This window comes from Crinia signifera, chromosome 9 (genome assembly GCF_055691185.1).
Source record: "Crinia signifera chromosome 9, ASM5569118v1, whole genome shotgun sequence".
NCBI classification, from domain to species: domain Eukaryota; kingdom Metazoa; phylum Chordata; class Amphibia; order Anura; family Myobatrachidae; genus Crinia; species Crinia signifera.
In genome coordinates, this window is record NC_139225.1 from 31,940,255 (window position 1) to 31,946,774 (window position 6,520).

The 6,520-nt window shown below is 42.4% G+C and overlaps 1 protein-coding gene across 4 annotated transcripts in view; it reads left to right on the top strand.

Moving 5' to 3' along the window:
- ATP2B3 (ATPase plasma membrane Ca2+ transporting 3) overlaps positions 1-1,471 on the top strand; it is a 241,887-nt gene extending 240,416 nt beyond the window's left edge. For all 4 annotated transcript variants that reach the window (XM_083158705.1, XM_083158701.1, XM_083158700.1 and 1 more), the window contains one exon: positions 1-1,471. This exon is cut by the window's left edge and continues 1,546 nt beyond it. The gene's annotated coding sequence lies outside the window, so the exon portion shown is untranslated.
- The last annotated feature ends 5,049 nt before the right edge of the window (positions 1,472-6,520 follow it).

The window sequence follows — 6,520 nt, forward strand, 5'->3', positions numbered from 1 at the left end:
TGTGTGCCTATTTGTCTGAAGAGGTAGAAGACCACTGCAATAACAAAACAGCAGTATATCACCCTAGGAGTCACTTCTATGCATTGTTGCTACAATTAAACAGTATTTTTGTTGCAATTACATTTTTTTGCAATATATTTACAAATTCCCAGGAAATAAAGTAAATTTAACTGCAACTATTAATAATGATGAAATACGGACACAAACAACAATGGAAAGCTATACCGTTGAAGGAATAATGTGCAAACTGGAGAGATTGTCCTACATTGTACAGCGTCCTGCCCAACATCCATTGGACTGTTAAGTACTTTGAAAATAAAAAGAACTTGCGCTGCTTGAGAACTAGCGAAAATAAGGCGAAGCCTCCATCCCCGGTGTTTTTTAAGGATACCTCCTAGAACTGAAAAAAAAAATACTTTTTCATTAAATATAAGCCATGGGAAATCCTGCAATTTTAATTTTAAATGCCAGCTTTCTTTTTTTGTTCTGCTCCAGGGTTATTGCACAAAACAAGGAAATTGATTCACAGTTGTTAATTAATGCAAGGTGAATGAAAAAGTCTGTTTCTGTAGCATTATAGGAGCAATATATATCCGACACAATCAATTCATTTTACAAAAACAGGATGGATTTTGAAAAAAAAAATTATTCACGACAGGATCCTTTTAAAGATTTTTATTTAATTTAAACATACAGTATGTGCAATACCCATGGTGACACTCAGAACTACCAGCTCTAGATGGTTTAAGCCATTTATTTATGTTGAAAGTTTGCAATGAAGTAATTGCTTAAGAATAATACAATAATAAAAATCTAAAAAAAAAGAGAAAAAAGCAAAAACAAAGTAAAAACATGCAACTTTGTTTCTTTCAGCATACGAGTGTAACAAAAGATATTTAAAATCAAAGAAAGTGGTGTTTAATTTGAAAAATATATATAAAATGTGTAATATTGTTCATTTGCAGGCTTCTTTTCATTCAATATTGTAGATATATTGATAGAATAAATGATACAAAGAATTATATATTTAAAAACCAAAAAAAGAAAAAAAAAGAAAAAAAAAGAATTATAACAAAAAAGCCACTAATGCTGTATAAATCTGCCAAACGTAAGCGTGCTTTGCTTATTATTTTATTGGGTGGGGATGTAGGTGGGGGTTGGGAGCAGTGCAATATGTTAATGCTGTCTTTTTAATTTATTTTTTAATAAAGAGAAATGCTTGTACATTTTTCAGGGTGGGGCTTAAAAACTCATATTGGGAGGCCCCCCTGAAGCATATACTGTATTGAATGGCTGATTTTGATCAAATTGCTACATAATGTTAAAATTTTACCTGCCTGTTATAAAAAAAGTTATATATGAAAGAACAACACCCTGTATAGTATAAACAAGTCTGTATCGAAATTTCAAATTTAAATAGGCAAAAACTCTGTCTGTATAAAGAAAAATATGAAACTATTCTACAAGCTCAGTTTTGATAATGTGTGATTTGTTCGGTTCAATATTACCATGGTGTAAACACAGTCTCACCTGCACCAGATCCCATTGGAATCTCTGCCTCAATTCGGCTCCTCTACAGAGCACTCAACTTTAAGCATAGCTCCTAAACACGATTTTCTGGCACTGTGCCACTGTTTTACCCATGGGCAGCAGTGTTCGCTATCCCACTCGCACCTAGCAGAGGGTGACGCCAGTGGGCACAACCCATGGGGACACCCAGCATTTCATGGGCGTTCCCATGAACATGCTCGGCGTTCCCATGGTAATGGCCTGGTAACACAGGTGTGGGGGGCGGGCAGTTGACATCAGTGGATGTCAGCTACCCTCCCGCTCCCCGCACAGCTGGCTCGGAGATCTGAGACACCACAGAGGTGTCTCAGATCTCCGAGCACTGGAGAAATCATGCAATGGTTACCACCATCGCATGATCTCTCCCCCAGACCCAACGTTGCAATTGGATGATTATGCAAATCACTGTGCGAGGGGGGGGGGGAGGGGGCGGCCGTGCAGGCGGCAGGTGGCATCTGGGGGACTCGCAAGGCTGCAAAATTTGCAGCCTTGTGAGTCAACCAGAATAAGGGATCTAGTATAGTCATTTTTGGATTGAGGAGCCTAGACACTGCAGAGAAAAGTGTTAAGTGCCAATTTTTTCTTAATTGCTCCTTTTCCTTATATCACATCCAATAGTGAAAACTCAACCAAAATTCATTCAGTGGTTTTTGCGTGATGCAGAAACGAAGAGACTAACAAACAAAATTTGGAACAAAATGTTTTTGCCTCCATAGTTCATACACAGGCCCAGTGCCCTAGGAGTATATTTCTCCAGAAAAAAAAAAATCTAAAATAAATTTCTATGTACAGATACAACCATTACTTTACAAGCATGGATGTTACTCATCAATATCTCTTCAACAAAATAATATTAACTCTACCATACTGAAAAATATGAATGATACTATGGTAGAATCCATAAATGCAGAATGAGGACTGGTACTGCAGATTTGGTGAAGTTTATAGGACACAGTAATAAATATAAAGTTCAAAACATTATGTTAGTGTTATCCTTGTGCCCCTTTCTGCCCCAATACCAGATCAGGGGCGTAAATCACAAAGTATATGGAGACGCATGCTACTGGGCTGCAAGTCCTGAAGGGGCACCTGTATGTACAGTAGCACTCTTGTGGTTCACAGCAAGATCCAAGAGTGAAGGCTGATCTTCCAAGTGGCGCACCCGCTGCTGCTGTAGAGTTATTCAGCCTTGTCCCAGGATCCCTTTTAAAACTTGCAATACTGAACAGAACAGCTCCTACCTGGTAGCGCTTAGTGTGCGCTGCAGCAAGAATTGGTGCAACCGCCACTGGTGCTGGGCAGTTAGATGGGACCCACCAGAGAATGCTAATTATGCTGAATCTCGTCTGTCTGATCCTGACCAACTGAAATTGTCACACAGTATAGCCAGAGTCCTGACAGTTATAGCCAGAGTCCCTGTCGACTGGCCTGAGAACTCTATTTATATGTTTCTGTAAGTCGTGTGTGTTTTATATATTCTATATATACACGTTCCATATTTAGTTTCCCCTTATTTTAAGGGGGGGGACCAAACTCCTACTTGCCTCTGAGCAACCAGGTCTGTCTTCTAATAGGGATTCTGAAACTGTTTGGTGTATAAGAGATTCTGGGTAAACAGTATATGAAAAGTATTATGGCACACATCCAATCTGAGTTACCGTCAGATGGGACTTTGCTGTGTACTGGCAGAGGACAAGTATTTATTTTGCAGATGACTACCCTCCTCACCAGGGGCATAGGGAGGGCGGAGCAAGAGCTCCGGGTGCCGAGACATCAAAGGGCGCCGGAGCTGTGCAGCCCTTTTCCCCCGCCCGGCTGTATGGAGAGCTCGTTCCATACCACATCGGGTACTCTGCGGTGCTGTGGCTGTGCAGGGAATCACCAGAAACTGCAATGTGTGGGTTGGTGGGAGGTCATATGCAAAGTGCGCACCATAATGAACAAACCCGGGGAGAGAGAGAGTCCTGTGCTGTAGCAGGCTGCTAGGCTCTTGGGACCGGTGGAGAAGCTGTACGTGGTTGGATCCCATGGCATGACATGGTGCTAAGTCCAGTCACAAGTGTGTCCCTTGCGAGTATGGTGCTATCAGGGACATCAGTGACGCTATGAAGCCCTCCTCTGGAGACAGGGAGACACAGCACATATTTGGGCAGCTGAAGGCATGTTTCTTCCAAGAATTTGCTGGATTGCATTAGATCAGCGGTTCCCAACCCTGGTCCTCAAGTACCCCCAACAAAGCATGTTTTGCAGGTCTCCACACAGAATCACAAGTGCTATAATTAGCTCCACCTGTTGATCTTTTCAAATGTGTCTGAATAATGAGTGCACCTGCCGGGTGACCTGGAAAACATGCACTGTTGGGGGTACTTGAGGACCAGGGTTAGGAACCACTGCATTAGATCTTGTAATAGAAATAAAGGGGGGTGGGATACTCTCTCTCCTCTGCCAGCCCCAGATGCCTGTACCAGTCTCTCTATGTGCCATTAACCAGCAGTGGCAATAAGTGCACCTTACATAGCTGTGGAGGTGATCATCGCTGTGCTGTCCATCGTGGGCAACTTGCTGGTTTGCTGGGCATTAACAGCACTTTTTCCACCACAAAATTTCAGTCCCTCTTGGCAACGAGCTATTTCAGTCCCCCTTGGCAACAACTATTCAGTCCCCCTTGGCAACAAGCTATTGCAGTCCCCCTTGGAAATGAGCTATTTAAACTCCCCCCCCCCCCCCCCCAGCATGAAGCCCCTGGCATCGAGCATGAAGTTCCTAGCAATGAGTATGTAGGTAAGTGGCACTTATGTGTCAGATGTGTAATGGGCATTGCGGTTTGTTATACAGTATGTAATGGGCATTACGGTTTGTTAGGTACTTATGTAGTATCTGGGCGTCCGATTTAGAAATCGGATCGCATCGCATGCGACCAAATCGTATGCGATGCGATGGTCAAGATTTTTCCATAGGATTCAATGTTAAAATGGTCTGAGTCCATTTTAACATAGAATTCAATGGGAAAAAGGGGTCCTTTTCCTTTCCCCACTATCCAAGTGGGCATGGAGTTGGATATAAACCTGTAGCGAGCCACCGAGCCCAAAGCGTAGCGAGCCCCGCGAGGGGACACAGAATACTTTTTAAGAAATATGCGTCCGCTCGCCACGCTTCGGGCTCGGTGGATCGCCACGCTATATAAAATCAACTCTATGCCCACTTGGATAGTGGGGAAATGAACAGGACCTTCTTAACATTGAATCCTATGCAAAATCGTATCGCATCTGATTGTATGCCTTAAGGTAAGGCATACAATCACAAAATCGGACGCCCAGATACTACATAAGTACCGTTTGTTATATAATATGTAATGGGCATCATGTGTGGCCTTATGTGTAATTGGCATTACGGCATGTGGCATTATGTGTAATGGGTATTACAAAGTTCGCTAAAATGTGCAATGGGCGTTATGGTGTGTGGTATAATGTTAGGCAAAAACATGCCCTTGCTACGGGCACTGTGGCACCTAGCTACACCACTGCTCCTCACCTCTGTTCCCTGAAGGAGACTAAAATAGTATTATTACCGTCCTGATGGCCCAAAGCACAGTACACTGGATACATTTCTCACAGTTTTATTTTTATTTCCTGGGTCTATACATTCTGAAACTATTTAGAATACAAGTGCAGCAGTGCGTTGCAACCATCAATGGTTACCATAACTGAATTGCCGTGCTCATGCAAAAGAAACTTTCTTGGAGAAACAAATCCCAGGCTCAAACTGCTCAGCCACTCAGTGAAATGGAACAGCCTACAATCCACCCATCCTGACATACAGCCTCACTGATTGGTCACCAGGCAGGATGAAATGAGAATAGACTAGGTCAGCTGAACTTAGTAGTCCACTAATGATGAGTGTTGTGGGCAGGTAAGTCTGCGGTCCGTCTGGCCATAAACCCATTCCCGACTGCCGAGACATAAAAAAACATTGTTATCCACCCCACACCCACTTTTGATGGCACAAACCCACCTGGTTCTCCACCATTGATGGTACTCATCGCCGGCTATAAACCTTCAATGATCTAAGAACATCATTTGTCAATGGTCACTCCTAGAGGAAGCTGGTCTGCCAGGATACAGAGTTTTCCTATGCCTACTTACACACGTGTGTGTGTAGCTTGGGTGGTGATGCCTCAAATTTACTATTAACCTGGAGTTTAACTTTTGCCTCATTAATATTACTTATTTTCTTCTTTTGCTTATATAATAAATTACCAGTGGAGAAACATCACCACTAGGAGTGAACAACACGCCTCTGTTAAAGAGACAGCGCATCATTGTCCACCATTGTTGTGTATTGTGAACATTGTGGAGGGGCCCCTGTCCTCATGATTTAAGACAGACACCTTATCAGAGCATTCATTTTATGACCCATACTAGTGACTTAGCTAATGTTATGCCCCTCAGTAATGTCCTAGTTCCCATTGTAGGACTGCAAGTACACATTATGACATACAGGGGGGGAATTTATAAGTGACTACGTCTATTTTATGTGTATTTGTATTTTCGGCATTTACTATGCAGAAAATACGTCAAATCCTATTCGTATTGGGGGTAAACAATGGGGGGTAAACGTTTGTCTAAGATGTATCGGTTTCTCCACTCCTATTTACAAATGGAGGAGTTGGAGACTTTAGAGTCAAAATGGAAGGAGGACATTCCTCTTTTGGATGAGGCAAGCTGGGGGTTAGCTCTGAATGGACTTAAAGATGCTACTAACTCCATGAGGGTACAACAGATACAATTTAATATCCTGCATAGGATTTATCTGACACCTATTCGGATGAAAAAATATGCAAATTCTAGATCAGATAAGTGCCCTAAATGTGGTATAGCAGCGGCGTCCTTTAATTATTTGCTATGGGACTGTAAGGTCGTGAATCTTTTCTGGGGTAGCGTTGGTAGCATTC